At 45.3% G+C, this 15,465-nt stretch overlaps 1 protein-coding gene across 10 annotated transcripts in view; it reads right to left on the bottom strand.

The window, feature by feature from the left end:
- The window catches only part of STAU2 (staufen double-stranded RNA binding protein 2), a 236,649-nt gene extending 221,184 nt beyond the window's left edge, over nt 1-15,465 (bottom strand). For 8 of the 10 annotated variants that reach the window (XM_075920512.2, XM_075920516.2, XM_075920517.2 and 5 more), the window contains exon 1: nt 15,183-15,331. The gene's annotated coding sequence lies outside the window, so the exon portion shown is untranslated. Of the gene's footprint in view, nt 1-10,044; nt 10,714-15,182; nt 15,332-15,373 lie in introns of those variants that run through there. The other 2 variants (XM_075920513.2, XM_014577743.4) reach the window with 2 other exon arrangements.

Genomic DNA, 15,465 nt, shown 5'->3' with positions numbered 1-15,465 from the left:
GTCTCTGGGTTAAGCTAAAAGGGGTAAAAAAGGAGGGTGATATCATGCTAGGAGTCTACTACAGGCCACCTAGCCAGGTGGAAGAGGTGGATGAGGCCTTTTTTAAACAATTAACATGACTATCCAAAGCCCAAGATTTGGTGGTGATGGGGGACTTCAACTATCCAGACATATGTTGGGAAACTAACACAGCGTGGCACAGGCTATCCAATAAGTTTCTGGACTGCATTGGAGACAACTTTCTGTTTCAGAAGGTTGAAAAAGCTACCAGAGGAGAAGCTGTTCTGGATTTGGTTTTAACAAATAGGGAGGAACTAATTGAGAACTTGAAAGTGGAAGACAGTATAGGGAACAGTGATCATGAAATAATAGAGTTCACGATCTTAAGGAAAGGTAGAAGGGAGACCAGCACAATTGAGGTAATGGATTTCAGGAAGGCAGGTTTTGATAAGCTCAGAGAACTTGTAGGTAAGGTCCCATGGGAAGCAAGACTGAAGGGAAAAACAACTGAGGAGAGTTGGAAGTATTTCAAAGGGACGTTGTTAAGGGCCCAAAAGCAAACAATTCCGCTGTGTAGGAAAGATAGAAAATATGGCAAAAGACCAGCTTGGCTTAACAAGGAGATCTTGCATGATCTCAAAATAAAAAAGGAGTCATATAAAAAAAGGAAACTAGGACAAATAACAAAGGATGAATATAGGCAAGCAACACGGGAATGCAGGGGCAAGATTAGAAAGGCAAAGGCACAAAATGAGATCAAACTAGCTACAGGCATAAAGGGAAACAAGAAGACCTTTTATAAATACATTAAAAGCAAGAGGAAGACCAAGGACAGGGTAGGCCCACTGTTTAGTGAGGAGGGAGAAGCAGTAACAGGAAACTTGGAAATGGCCGAGATGCTCAATGACTTCTTTGTTTCGGTCTTCACCGAGAAGTCTGGAGGTGTGCCTAACGTAGTGAATACAAGCAGAGAGAGGGTAAGTTTAGAAGATAGGATACACAAAGAACAAGTTAAAAATCACTTAGGAAAGTTAGATGTCAGCAAGTCACCAGGTCCTGATGAAATTCATCCCAGGATACTCAAGGAGCTGATAGAGGAGGTATCTGAGCCTTTAGCTATGATCTTTGAAAAATCATGGCAGACAGGGGAGATTCCAGAAGACTGGAAAAGGGCAAATATTGTGCCCATCTATAAAAAGGGGAATAAGAACAACCCAGGAAACTACAGACCGGTCAGTTTAATGTCTGTCCCAGGGAAGATAATGGAGCAGGTAATTAAGGAAATCATATGCAAACACTTGGAAGGTAATAAAGTGATAGGGAATAGCCAGCATGGGTTTGTGAAGAACAAGTCATGCCAAACTAATCTGATAGCTTTCTTTGATAGGATAACGAGCCTTGTGGATAAGGGAGAAGCGGTGGATGTCATATACCTAGACTTTAGTAAGGCATTTGATACGGTCTCGCATGATATTCTTATTGATAAACTAGGCAAATATAACTTAGATAGGGCCACGATAAGGTGGGTGCATAATTGGCTGGATAACTGTAGTCAGAGAGTTGTTGTTAACGGTGCTAAATCCTGCTGGAAAGGGATAACAAGTGGAGTTCCGCAAGGGTCTGTTTTGGGACCCGTACTGTTCAATATCTTCATCAATGATGTAGATATTGGGATAGAGAGTACGCTTATTAAGTTTGCAGATGATACCAAACTGGGTGGGGTTGCAACTTCTTTGGAGGATAGGGACATAATTCAAAATGACCTTAGCAAGTTAGAGAAATGGTCAGAGGTAAACAGGATGAGGTTTAATAAAGAGAAATGCAAAGTGCTCCACTTAGGAAGGAACAATCAGTTCCATACATACAAGAGGGGAAGCGACTGTCTAGGAAGGAGCATGGCGGAAGGGATCTAGGGGTCATAGTGGACCACAAGTTGAGTATGAGTCAACAGTGTGATGCTGTTGCAAAAAAAAGCAAATATGATTCTAGGTTGTTATCAACAGGTGTGTTGTAAGCAAAACTCGTGAAGTCATTCTGCCGCTCTACTCTGCACTAGTTAGGCCTCAGCTGAAGTACTGTGTCCAGTTCTGGGCGCCACATTTCAAGAAAGATGTGGAGAAATTGGAAAGGGTACAGAGAAGAGCGACAAGAATGATTAAAGGTTTAGAGAACATGACCTATGAAGCCAGGCTTCATGAACTGGGCTTGTTTAGTTTGGAAAAAAGAAGATTAAGGGGGGACATGATAGCGGTTTTCAAATATCTAAAAGGGTGTCACAAGGAGGAAGGAGAAAATATGTTCCTCTTGGTTTCTGAGGACAGGACAAGGAGTAATGGGCTTAAAGTGCAGCAGGGGAGGTTTAGATTGGACATTAGGAAAAAATTCCTAACTGTCAGGGTGGTCAAATATTGGAATAAATTGCCAAGAGAGGTGGTGGAATCTCCCTCTCTGGAGATATTTAAGAACAGGTTAGATAGACATCTGTCAGGGATGGTGTAGACAGAGCTTGGTCCTGCCTTGAAGGCAGGGGGCTGGACTCGATGACCTCTCGAGGTCCCTTCCAGTCCTATTATTCTATGATTCTATCCCACAATGACCCCTTATGAATCTGGGGGATAAGAGGCTCGGCAGGGTGGGGCAATCCCAGATGGGAGAAGGGGCATTTGCCCCAGCCTGCCCCTTTCACCTGTTGGGTGAGTCTTTCTCGTTTTGTATGGTTTTATGAAAAGCAATCCCATTCCAGGCACAGCCCATTTCTCTGGCACAGTCAAACACTTCAACTGCTTGAAGTTATGATAAGAGGAAGCTATATACAGGTTGGACCTCTCTGGTCTGGCACCCTGGGCACCTGACTAGTCTTGGATGAGGGATTTTTCTGGACCAGGGGAAGGTCATTTTAGGCCCCCCCATTAGCCTCACACAAGCTTCCTGGCTCCCCTGCAGCCCAGATGAGCTTCATGCCAGCCTCCCCTCCGCAGCCCAGCTGAACTATGTGCCTGTGATCTGTAGACAGCCACCTTCTTACTCCCCCCTCACCGCACGATAGGGTGTTAAGTAGCGATTAATTTGCTAGTCGGGTAGTCGATGGAATTTCCATCAACTGCTCAACCAGTCAATAAGCACTTCCTCATTCCGCCTTTGAAATGTACAAGAGACCCAGCAAGGGCTCTTGTGCATTTCAAAGTTGGAACTCTAGGGGAGCCCAGAGTCAGTAGGAAGTCCCACTGACTCCAGGCTCCACACAGGCACTTCCTCTTTGATATGCACAAAACCCCACCAGGGGGCTTGTGCATTTCAAAGTGGAAGCACCGCATGGAGCCTGGAGTCAGCGGGGGACTCAGAGGCCCATGCTGGCCCCAGGCTCCATGCTGCACTTCCTCTTTGAAATGCACAAGAGCCTCCACTGGGGACTCCTGTACATTTGAAAGCTGGCACACCTCAGCTGATTCCGGACCCCACACAGCGCTGCCACTTTAAAATGCTGTGAGGAGCCTAACGCCGAGCTCCCCGTAGCAACAGCACCCCGGGCTCCATGCAGCGCTGCTGCTTTGAAGTACCATCCTCTTCTCTCCCTTCCCCCACTTGATGCCTCTATCTGATAGAGGCAACAAAGGGAAGGGGGTGCAACGAGTCAACTATCCTGTCAACTATTCTATAAGCATTTGCTTATCAGACAGTCGACTAGTCCTTTACATCCCTACCGTGCACCATCTCCAGGTCCCTCCTTGCAGCCCAACTGAGCCACGCACCAGCTCCCAGGCCCCCACTCCTCTGCAGCATGCCAGAACACTCTGATCCTGGAACATCCCTGGTCATGCCAGACCATGGATGTTCCCAGATCAGAGAATCCCAGATTTGAGAGGTGCAACCTATACCAAATTTGGTGGTCCTAGCTCTTACTCTTTGGGAGGAATTATTGAACAGAAAGACAGACTGACACACTCTCTCAAATATATAGTAATTGTAATTATTTTATCTGCTCTCAGTGTTCACTTTATATCCTTTAGTACTCTTAACTTTAAATGAATTCTCTTATAGCCATTTCTAACTCCCGCTTCTGCAGTACAGAGGAATGCAACTGCAGCACTGCATTTGTACTGTTACAGTGTTTCAAGTGTAGACAAACCCTGATTCTGGTAACCTACCAGAATAACTACATTTATGGTGTTACCTGGAGAAAATGTCCCTAATGAGAAAAGCCCTAAAAACTACTTATTACTTTAGCTGCACAAGAATTCACCTTTAAATATTTCTTGATCCAGTTCTTAAGTTGAATAAGTTTTGCCTTTCTTCATTTAAATCATGGTTCTGGGATGCGGCTTAATATGAGGGGGCTGCAATCACTCACACCTGCAGAGGTACAGGTAAACAATGCATCTTGCTGCCAGACAGTGGCTTGCCCTTTCATGTCATGACCCAGAATCTGAAAACTCCTGATCTACTATATATTTCAGAGTTTGTCTGTTTCTGTGTCTATCCCTCAGATAGGGGACATGCACTCTTCCCCAGGGCTGTGCCCGCTGCAGTTATAGGGACCATGGACAGAGGCTTCTCACCTGGCCCCAAACTGCTGTAGTGACAGAGGACTGGGATTTGTTCTCTGTCCCCTGGGCAGCCTGCATACTGAGTCCTTCCTCCCCACCCCACCTGAGAACAATGATTTAAATGAAAGAAAACAAAACGTATTTGAGTCTGAATTTGTGTTTATTAAAAGATCAGAACCCAAACAACACTGGGTAAATCTTCTAGTGGATAATATTTAAAATGTCCAAGGAATCACTCATCTATTCTCTGGTGTGATTTAGTGCTCTCAACCATACACCAACTAATACCTCATCTTTTGTTTTATCTGTCAAGACACTATCCAGAAGCATTATTTTCTTCTGAGTTATCAGTGGCCCAAAAACAAGTTATGCCATGTTTTAGAGAACCTCTTTCTATGGCTTTTGCCCTCTTGATCCTTCATAAATAGGACATAACCATTGACTTTAAAAAGCTCTGCATGGTGGACAATGCCAGACTAAATAGACTATCACTACTTTGGATTTTCAATGTATGCCATACTTTGATTCATATTAACAGGATCTTTTTAAAAAAATCTTAGTCCTATTTTACACTTTAAATGTAGAGTGACACAGAGATATGCTTGCAGTGTGAAAAAAAATCCCTGGGAACTGTAGTTAAGTTGACTTAACTCATGTGTAGAAGTGTTTAGGTCAATGCAAGAATTCTTTCATTAACTTAGCTAGTGCCATTCTAACTACGGCAGCAAAGAAACCCCTTCTGTTGCTGTAGAAAGCATCGACATTAAAGTGCTACAGAGACACTGCTGCAGCACCCATTGAGTAGATATGGCTGTTGAAATTCTATGATAAGGTTCAGAGAAGATTTTAAGAACTTTAAAAAAATATACTGCTTTTTAATTTTTAGCCATAGAGTCAATTACATCCATCAGTGAAGATCTTTATTTTCCTTCAGAAGCTTTGTCACAACCTGCACAACTGCATACAGTGTTGTTGGCAGAGCAGGAGGAGATTTTGCGTGCTCCCCTGCTCCCAGGCCCTGATTGGTCTGGGGGAGCACAGGAAGTCTCCTCTCACCGCCAGGAGCATGGGTGCCTAGGGGAAACCTGGGGGGGAGAAGGGGAGGAAAAGAGACTCCCCTACCCGCAGACCAATCAGTCTCTGGGTGGGGAAGCCCAGAAGCATCCTGGCCCCGTCCCTTCCTGTGCAGCCCTAGCAAAAAATTATTGCCCACCCAATATAAAAAAAATAACTGTTTAGAAATTCTTGACTTCAATTAACAATAAGCAAGTGGCTAACTAGGATTACCTAATATAGTTTGTTTAAATTATTATGCATGAGGGCACCACACATAAAAGTTTATTCTATCCCTTATCCTCAGCTCCCTTTTCTTTGATTCTACAAGCTATTCCATACAGAACCCCACTAATTTCATGTGTGTTAACAGACTCCTTAGCTGGTTTGGTAACCTTGTGATTAGTGCATCTGGTGCTGCCTCCTTTTGAGTGGGTCTTGCAGTGCTGGTCCTCTTTTAATCAGAAGCATACAAGCATACAAGAAGTGTGGTTTCAGTCCCTCCTGCAGTAGGGGCCTGGCAGAAGAGCCTAGGCCTGACCGTTCCATCAGCTCTGAGCTAGGGCCCTAGAAGGATCAATGTGTGACTACTGAAGTTGCCCTTGTAATTACTCTCCCTGGAACACCTCCTCCCCCTTTTTCTCTCCCAGCTTCTAGTCTAGATAAGGTGAAAAGAAGAGGGGGAGAAAAGGAAAGGCCATCAAACCATCAGCCCCAAAGAGGCTCAGTATATAGTCTCTATTACCTCAGGGAAGCTTCCCAAGAACTGTTGTCAGGTCCTTCCTTCAGGGGATATCTGTTCTCCTTCCCCACAGCTTCCTCTTTTTGAGCTGGGCCGCTCTCTTTATAAATTAAACCAGTGGTTCTCTCAACCTATTTACTATTGTGGGCCACATATGCAGCTCTCTGCGCTATGTGGGACACGTCTACACAATATACATATACTACCAATATGGCCCTAAGGATTCCACATGGGCTGCAGCTGTGCACTCATGGGGCTGAGGGTTGAGAAGCAGGAAGAGCATGTTCTACAGTCTGAAGGGATGGAACTTCCTGGTCTCAGTACCATCCTTCAAACCCTTCCGGTCTTGTCTGGGGTTTGTATTCCCCATCACAACCTAGAAAAACATGCAGGATCAGAGCCTTACATCATAAGCATCAACTATATATTTGAGAGAGTTCGTGTATGCAGGTGTGTGTCAAGAACTCCTCCTAAATGTCTCAGAGGGGTAGCTGTGTTATCCTGTAACTAAAGAAACTTAAAAAACAACAATGGTCTTGTAGCACCTTAGAGACTAACCAAAAAATATATAGATAGTATAATGAGCTTTCATGGGCACAACCCACTTGTCATCTGAAGAAGTGGGTCATCCTCCTAAATGGTAAAATCTAGGAGCACCAAATTTAGTATGCAAGGTACAGGTTTGGTTGTGCGAGGTCATTGGACTTGGCCTGGAATACCATTGTTTGAAATAAAAAGGCAGAGGTCTGCCAGCAGGCAGTTTTACTGCAGAATGATCGGGAGAGGAGTCACAGTAAGCAAGTGGCCAGCTAGGGATGAGGCTCTGGATGTTGCTAGTCACCATAAACGGGCCCCCATGGGAGGGGGACCACTCCAACCCAGTTGGCGCAGCCCTCAGCACATGGGGCCTCTAGCTGCCAGCCTGCCTGAAGGTGGGCCCAGCAGGGCTAAAGCAGTTCTTTGCGCATGGTGGGACGGAGGCTGTTCCTGGGCGCCAGTTAACCAGTTATCATAAAAATAATCTGGTACAGGTGATGCCTATCGGGTTACTTTTTACCCCTTCATATCCCTACCTCCTGCACCGATCCCTCACACACCTCCCAACCCCTTGCCCTGACTCTTGCTTCCCTCACCCTCAGCCCCTCCATCCCCTGCTCTGAGTCCCTCCTCACTCCTAACTGAATCCTGTACCCCCCATACCTCTCAGCCCCCTGCCTTGACTTCTGCACCCTCCACCCACGCTTCTAGCTCCTCCTTAATGACCATAGTAACACCAAGTTAATGAGCTCATTCTATATATTTGTGTAGTGCCCATTGTGTAGGGATGTTAAGAGTATAACTGATTAACTGGTTAACCAAAAAGCTGATGCTTTTCAGTTAATGGTATTGGTCTCCCAGGGAGGCAACTTCACTGCGGCAGAGTCGTGCTGGACAGAAGTGGTAGAGTAGGAAGGCCAGCAGCCCTCTCCTTCCCCTGTCCCCAGCTGCCATTTCCGCCCATCCACTCCCACTTGTGAGGCTGCCGAGGTTGCCCATTCATATCCCTATTAACAAGCGAAATAAGTTTCCAGTATTTTGCAGCATGTAGCTTAAATGTCAGCATACAGGAAGATATTTGATATACAGTAAAACTCCAGTTTGTCCGGCATCCAGTGGTCCGGCACCCCTGATAGTCTGGCACCACCTGGAACCCGGAAGTGCTCCAGGCAGCCGGACAATTGGAGCTGCTCTGCCCCGGGCTTCCCTGTGTCAGTCGCTGTCAGTTTCAGCAGCGGCTGACTCGGGGTAAACGGGGCAGAGCAGCTGGGGTGCTGGGTTGGTCCCGTAGCACCACCCATTGGCGCTGTGAGACCAACCTAGCAGCACCCCAGCTGCTCTGCCCTGGGCGTCCCCAAGTCAGCCGCTGCTGAAACTGACCAGCGGCTGACTCGGGGAAGCCCAAGGTAGAGCAGCTGGGGTGCCAGGTTGGTCCTGCAACACCGCCCCCCCACCATACCTCCCACCCCATCCCAGACCCCTCATAGCCCCCCTTCCGATAATCCGGCATATCTGATAATCCAGCACCCCCTGGGTCCTAAAGGTGCCGTATTATCTGAAGTTTACTGTACAAGCAAGCATTTTGGTTTTGATAAGACGCATAGGTTGCTAATACACACTACAGGTAACATATTGCAACTATGCCTGTCAGGCCTCTTAGATGTACAATATATGTTATACCACAGTTGTAAGCCCTACTGCATAATTCTGATATGCTAGAAAGTATTAATTGCTGCCATCAAGCATGTCTTTTACCTACAGGCCATCTGAGACCACATTAAAGCTGATGGACTGCTAGCCACTCTTCATTCGGCTGAGTAGAAGAAGGAATTAAGATCATTTAAGAAATAAGACAGCAGTAGATAACAGAAGCCACCATGCAAGGTACTGGCCACATGCAAAGCTGGTCAGCAGCTAAGAAATGTAGGTAGAAGGGCTTCCCCGGGGGCTGACTGAAATGTTGTGGCATTGATCAACTACAGCTGTGTATTTTGGAGGCAGAAAGGCAGGTAGACAGCAAGAAAAATCCAGCAGAAAGGGTGAGTAGTCATCATAAGTATGGCCCTGAGAGGGAACAGGGGGAGGACTCTTTGGGAGAGTGCTGCAAAGACAAGCTTGGAAATTGTGAATGAGGAATCTGTCAGTTGTTATTTGTTCCTACTGGCTCAGGGAACCAGGATTTTGTGTACATTCTTTATAAATATATATGATTGCAGCAAATACCTATCCCATATAATCAATTTGTCCCCTCGTGAAAACAACCCAAATATTGGCTAATAACTCAGGCCAAAAGGATAACTAGATATTTCACAGAATTCTCTTTCTGCTTTTCATTGTGCCTTTAAATGCACACTTCCAGCTCCTCCTAGCCATAAATTACCAAGGAACATAGGGGTCTAGTCCTACAGCCACTGAGGGCCTTCAGCTCCCCTTGGCCTTGCATAAGGCACCCACTAACTCATAGAATAAGGCCCTACAGACATTGAAGCTCAAAATAGAGGTATAAAAAGATAGCTAAGAAAAAATATGACCCAAACCAGATCACACTGCCATTCTATGGGTCCCTTTCCAACTCATTTTATTCCAAAATGTGACAGTTCTCATATAGCAAATATAACACAATGAGCTTTCCTCAAATCAATAGCAGGGCTTTAAAAAATCCAATAACTTCCTCACAGTAGCCTGTGGAAAATTCATTTTTTAACCTGTGAAGAGACAGCACCAGGCTCCCTTTGCAGCTCATGGCTTTTGCAAGCAGCTGCACAGTGAAATTAACAAAGCTAGTCAGTGTCATGACTACCATTCAGAATTATACACCAGAGACATGGTCTCAAATAGTGTGATTTCACTGGGTAGCAACCTGCTAGAAACTAGGGCTGTAAAATCCCATTTAATCAGTAAATTCATGGAGTTTAGGTCCATCGCTGGCTATTAGCCAGGATGGATAGGAATGGTGTCCCTAACCTCTGTTTGTCAGAGGCTGGGAATGGATGACAGGAGAGGGATCACTTGATGATTCTGTGTACCATTCTGTTCACTCCCCCTGGGACATCTGGCATTACCCAGTCAGAAGACAGGATACTGGGCTAGACAGACCTTTGGTCTGACCATGTATGGCCTTTCTTATGCAGCTAGTTAAACATTATATTTAACCAGTTAACCACTTACACGGGGACAGGCGGGGGAGCCATTCCAGACAGACTGGAGCACCTTCTCCTGCAGTGCAGTGGGCCCTTCCCATCATGGGTGGAGGCTGCTTCAGCTGGACTGGAATGCTGGGCTGGAGTGCCCTCTGCCCGCACAGGGACCCACCAGGCTGGATTCATTCAAATCTCTAGAAACCCTACCAGTCTGCCTCTTTCCAGCAAAGATAGCATGGTAGCCGTGCTCTCTCAGTAGTGCCTTGCCCCTGGACTCATCAATGACATCCTTGCCCTCATTTTTATACCTGTCTCTAGCCAGGTTTAGTCTTCCACCAGATAAGTGTCTGGTAAGTTTATTCAAACTGTGATTCTATACAGTACAAAGATTTTTTCCTTGTTGTTGAAATATGACAAAGAAAATTAGTTAAAAGGTTATGGGGATATGACAATGCTGGGCAGCTAAATTAAAGGGTATTGTTCTAGATGCCTCAACCAGCCATACATAGCAAGCACAAACTTTTCTGATTCTAGTATTACACAGCCATAGATAGCCTTCTCATATTGGTCCATACTTGTCATAAAGTGAAATTACTATAATACTATCCAAGATGATGCCTGGTAAGACCATTTTTCAGATTTTCCATTGAAGCTTTGATCTTTCAGCATATACATAAATGTACTTCAGATAATGTACTTCAGGTTCAAACCCCGCTGTGGCTGTGCAATTTAAAAAAACAGTAAGAGCCTGGGATCCTACTGCCTTTTAAATTGCAGAGCTATAGCGGGGTTTGGTCCCAGCATAAGCTGGGACTAAGTAGGGCTGCCTGTTCAGCCAGTAGCAGCCCCCTGCAGACAGGAACTCCTGCCTGCAAAGCAGCCCTTGACCACAGTGCCTTGCCGCAGAAAGGGGCTGTCCACAGAAGTCCCAGTGGGGAGTTGGGACCACCATGGACAAGAACTGCTTCTGGAGCAGCCTTCCTCCTCTCCCCCCCCGCCAGCTCTGATGTAGAGGCAGCAAGAGGGAAGAATAGAATGAGAGCAATTGACTCGACTACCCAATAAGTTTATCGGATAGTCAACATCTTTCTTAGGCTACGTCTAAACAGCGGCACTATTCTGAGATACCGGAAGTATCCCGAAATAGCTATTCCACATCTTTAAATGTGCCCATTATTTCAAAATATATCTCGAAATAATGGGTGCATTATTCCGGCATCCCTATAACCCATATTCCACGACAGTTAAAGGATTTGTCAGAATAGCACTTTATTTCGAGGTAAGGATGCAGTGTAGGTGCACCTTTACACCCCTAGTGTGAGTTTGATGAACCACTAGCACTTAAAGAATTTGGTGGATTCTCCATCACTACCAATTTTTATAATCTAGACTGGATGTTTTCCCAAAAGATAAAATCTAGGAATTATTTTGGGGAAGCTTTCTGGCCTGTTACACAAGTCACACTAGATGATCATAATGATCCCACCTGCCTGTGGAAACTATGGTATAAGTGAGACATATTACTAGTATAGCTGGCACAAAGCACCTGCATACCAATATAATTCCATCTACTTTAAGGGGATATACTGATTCAACTATAACAGTATATCTTAAAAGGTATAATTAATTAATGAAGGTAAGCCCAAAATATGCAACCAGCTGCCATCTCTGATCAAAGCCCAAATGATTCTGGAATTTCTATTTGCAGAACCATCAGCCACTTGATTTGCAAGCATAATATAGTAAAATACAAAACAAACAAAACAAAAAAGGAGGAATGGTCGGTAGTCTGAACACAGGAGTGTGAATCAGTAACTCCAGAGTTCTGATTTTAGATCTGATAGTATCTCATACTGATTTTAAGCAAGTCATTAAATCTGAACCTCTCTCATAAAAGGATGAGTAATAAAGCTTATAAACTACACTGAAGATAAAAATGCAAACAACTGTTATTGGTCAAGCAGGGCATTCACTTTGTTTAATCAGTTTCATATCAATAACAGACAATGAAGAGAATAAGAGAAGCAGATTAGATGACTTAACAGTAAAATGAAGCCTTAATGGAAGCACCCTGTATAGCTGCTACAGGTTATTACACATTCCTGTCCTTCTCACTGCCACCTGCCAGATCAGCCTACATAAGCAACAAAGTATGCAGCCCTTCAGTAGGGTTGCCAATTTTGGTTGGATGTATTCCTGGAGATTTAATCACACAACAATCTTTAAATATTAATCTTTCATTCCTGGAGATTCCAAGACAATCCTGGAGAGTTGGTAAATGGCCACCCTACCCTTCATTCACGTACAACTGTTAGAAAACATTTGGTCTACAACTCAAAGTCTGCTTCACAATTACACTAGGTATTGTACAAAGAAGGTTTTTGGCAGAAAAGGAGAGGATTGTAAATGTACACTTCTATTTGACAAAATAGAATAGATTTCTTCTTTTCAATGCCATAGTTCAGGCAGGGAAACAAACTATCTAGAGGAAGTATGATAGGTGCTGCATAGTTAGGGAAGCAGCCTTAGAATTCAAAGATCTAGCTCAGCCACTGATTCATTTTGTAACCTTTCACTTACTATCCCACTTTATAAATAAAGACAGTACGTGATCAATGCCTCATATTTAGAACCGTGTAAATCAGGAGGAAATCCACAGAAGTCAACAAGTCACATTTATAAAACTGGAAAGAGAGGAAAGTCAAGCCTATGTTCTCTGCTCCAAAGAACAGTTTATGTGAGCTATGCCATTGATATAATGTGTTAATTTGGGAACATCATTTAGCTTCTCTGTATTTCAGGGGTAAAACTGGGGTAACAATTCATCTTTGTAAACCACTTTCAGATTTCGGAATAAAAGATTACTCAAGAACATGTTGTTGTTTATTATTATTATTATTAATAGAAACAACTGTTGGGGAGACTGAAGCCAGATCTATGCTATGGGGGAAGGTCGGCTTATGGTATGCAATTCCAAGTACATAAATAATGTAGGTGGAGTCAATGTACCTTCAGCCAAACTTCAGTGCAAGGTCAATGGAAGACAGCCTCCCATTGACTTCCCTTACTCCTCATGCTAAATCGAGCACCGGAAGATCGACCACCGCAGGCATTGATCTTCCTGCAAGTCTAGATGTGGCCTCAGTTATTCAGCTTAGTAAAGAGATTTATAAAGCCTTTCACAAATTGATAATCTGAAACTAGCATAAATTGTTTAGCAGCATTGGCTGAATAATGGTTTATGTTAAATGCAGCAGTGGCATCAATACAGTTTCTAGTGGCCAATATCCACGAGTGTTGGATATCTCCAGAGGGCTCTAAATGAGCATGAGAACTGAGATCTGCTGTAGCACATCCCTTCAAAGCAGAGTTAAGATTCATCGTGTGGGCAGCACTGGAAATCTTGCATTACTGCCAGCTTTCTTCAAATAAAAGCCTTCATCCATCAGAATGTCTGGCACCTTTGGTAAGCCCTACAGTCACACAAAAACCCTAATCAGAAAAAAAAAAAAAAAAAAAAAAAAACAGCTCTCTATAGTAAGAAAACTTTCACTGGTATATTACTGCAATTGCACAGAGGCCAACTCTAATGCACTGCACCAGTACAGAGCAGGATTTACACTGTGGCAGATTAATCTGTGTACACCTGAGATAAATCAACAAATCCATTTTGCTTCAGTTTACTCGTCTTTAATCTGTACTCTCTTATGTACGTATGTTGTTATACCTGTGACAATTTCCTTCATGGAAGCAAAGCCTTCTGATAGTATAGTTATTTCTGTATATTCACCATGGACAGCATAAAGATCTGCATTTTTAATCCTAAAAATTGCAAAGAAAACTATCCATATGACCCAAAGAAACAATTTGCTGGGAAGAAGAGCATCACTAACTGCACCATACATCTCCATTTCCAATCTGGCCACATTGCAGGGAAATTCACCCTCAGAAGACAACAGGTAATGTCTTCCTGAGACGGTCTTCATAGAAGCCCTACCAGCAGAGGATGCCAGCACAAAACAATTCCCAGCTGTTCTAGACTGGTCTCCTCTCAACTTCGTGATGGTAACTGTCCAGCCCCCACCAACCAGTGCAGCCCCCAGCAAAACAAATTTGTGAGGGCTTTGCACTGCTGTCATCATGGTTCATTTTCTTCCACAGGGGACCCCAATGCCTGGGTTACACAGGCAAAAGTGTGAGTAACTTGGGGTGAATACTGCCCAACAGCACTTTAAAAAAAGCTGTGAATTCTCCTTCTAACTTCTGGTACTATTGACTTCAAAGCTAATCACGTAACACAAAATTTCAGAGTTAAGGGTTTCAAAGTTGAACATTTTATAGGAGGAAAAATGTCAGTCTATTGTGGGGGCAGGAGAAAGTTCAGGCTTGTTAAGAAAGTTTACAATTGTAGGTGAAATCTGAGTACAGTAACACTACTTTTAATCTGTTGTGCAGCTATACAGCATACAATGTAGTGTAAGGCTTTTTGTATTGCTCTACAGCAATAGTTAAACATGGAATGTTTAAAATCCGTCATGATTCGCTAATGATCTTTTATAAGTTATCTGAAACATGCTGAATTAAAATATGGCCAATGAAAAGCTCAAAAAGCCACACCGAAAAAAAGAGGCTTGCTCTGGCCATAAAAAGCTACTTCACAAATTTAATACAGGCCTGATACAATATGCAGCCAAGCCGCAATTCGAGTGGTACTTCCACAGTAAATAATCAGTCTCCTATTTTATCACCTCAACAGCTGCAATAGCTGGGCTTTTATTCCGCGCAGGGCAGCTAAAATCCGAGTCATTTCACTTGAGCGCGGTCTGAGCGTAGAGACCGGCTGGGAGAGGAGCGACATTAGCCGGGGCAACTCCCGACCGGGGGGGGGGAGGCGGCGGCAGCATCGCACCCCGAGAGAGATGTGGGGGCCTTTGCGAGCAGGGGCGGCGGGGGCGCCGCGCTCAGCGCTGGGGGCCCAGGACCGCCCCGCGCCACGGGAGCCGCGTTACCGGGGCAAAAGGGGGGGAAGACAACAGCTCCCCCCCCCACGCCCGGATCCGCGGCTCCCCCCGCCCCGCCGCCGAGTGCCGCGGTGCGGGCCCGGCAAAGCCCCTTGCTCGTCCCCCCTCCAAGCTCGGGGCCACCGGGCGGGGGGGGGGCGGTTACCTGGTTCCCGGGGACACTTTGGAGACGCCTCCAACATCGGCAAACACTAAAGAGAACTGACCCCGCCGCGGCCGCCGCCGGCCCCAACCACTGCGCCCCCCCGCGCCCGCCGCCGGCCCAGCCGCCGTCCCCCGCGCGCGCCGCCCGGCTCCCCGCCCGCCTCCCGGCTCCCCGAGGCCGCTGCCACTCGCCCGCAGCCCCCGGAGTCCGGCGGGGAGGCTCCCGGCGCAGCGCCCAGCCCGCCGCTCCCCCCCGCCACAGCAGCGCTAATGGCCCCGTCCGC

This window comes from Pelodiscus sinensis, chromosome 2, assembly GCF_052426305.1.
Source record: "Pelodiscus sinensis isolate ZL-2025 chromosome 2, ASM5242630v1, whole genome shotgun sequence".
NCBI lineage: Eukaryota > Metazoa > Chordata > Testudines > Trionychidae > Pelodiscus > Pelodiscus sinensis.
The sequence above is the reverse complement of the archived record's forward strand: the minus strand, read 5'-3'. Positions and strand labels throughout refer to the sequence as shown.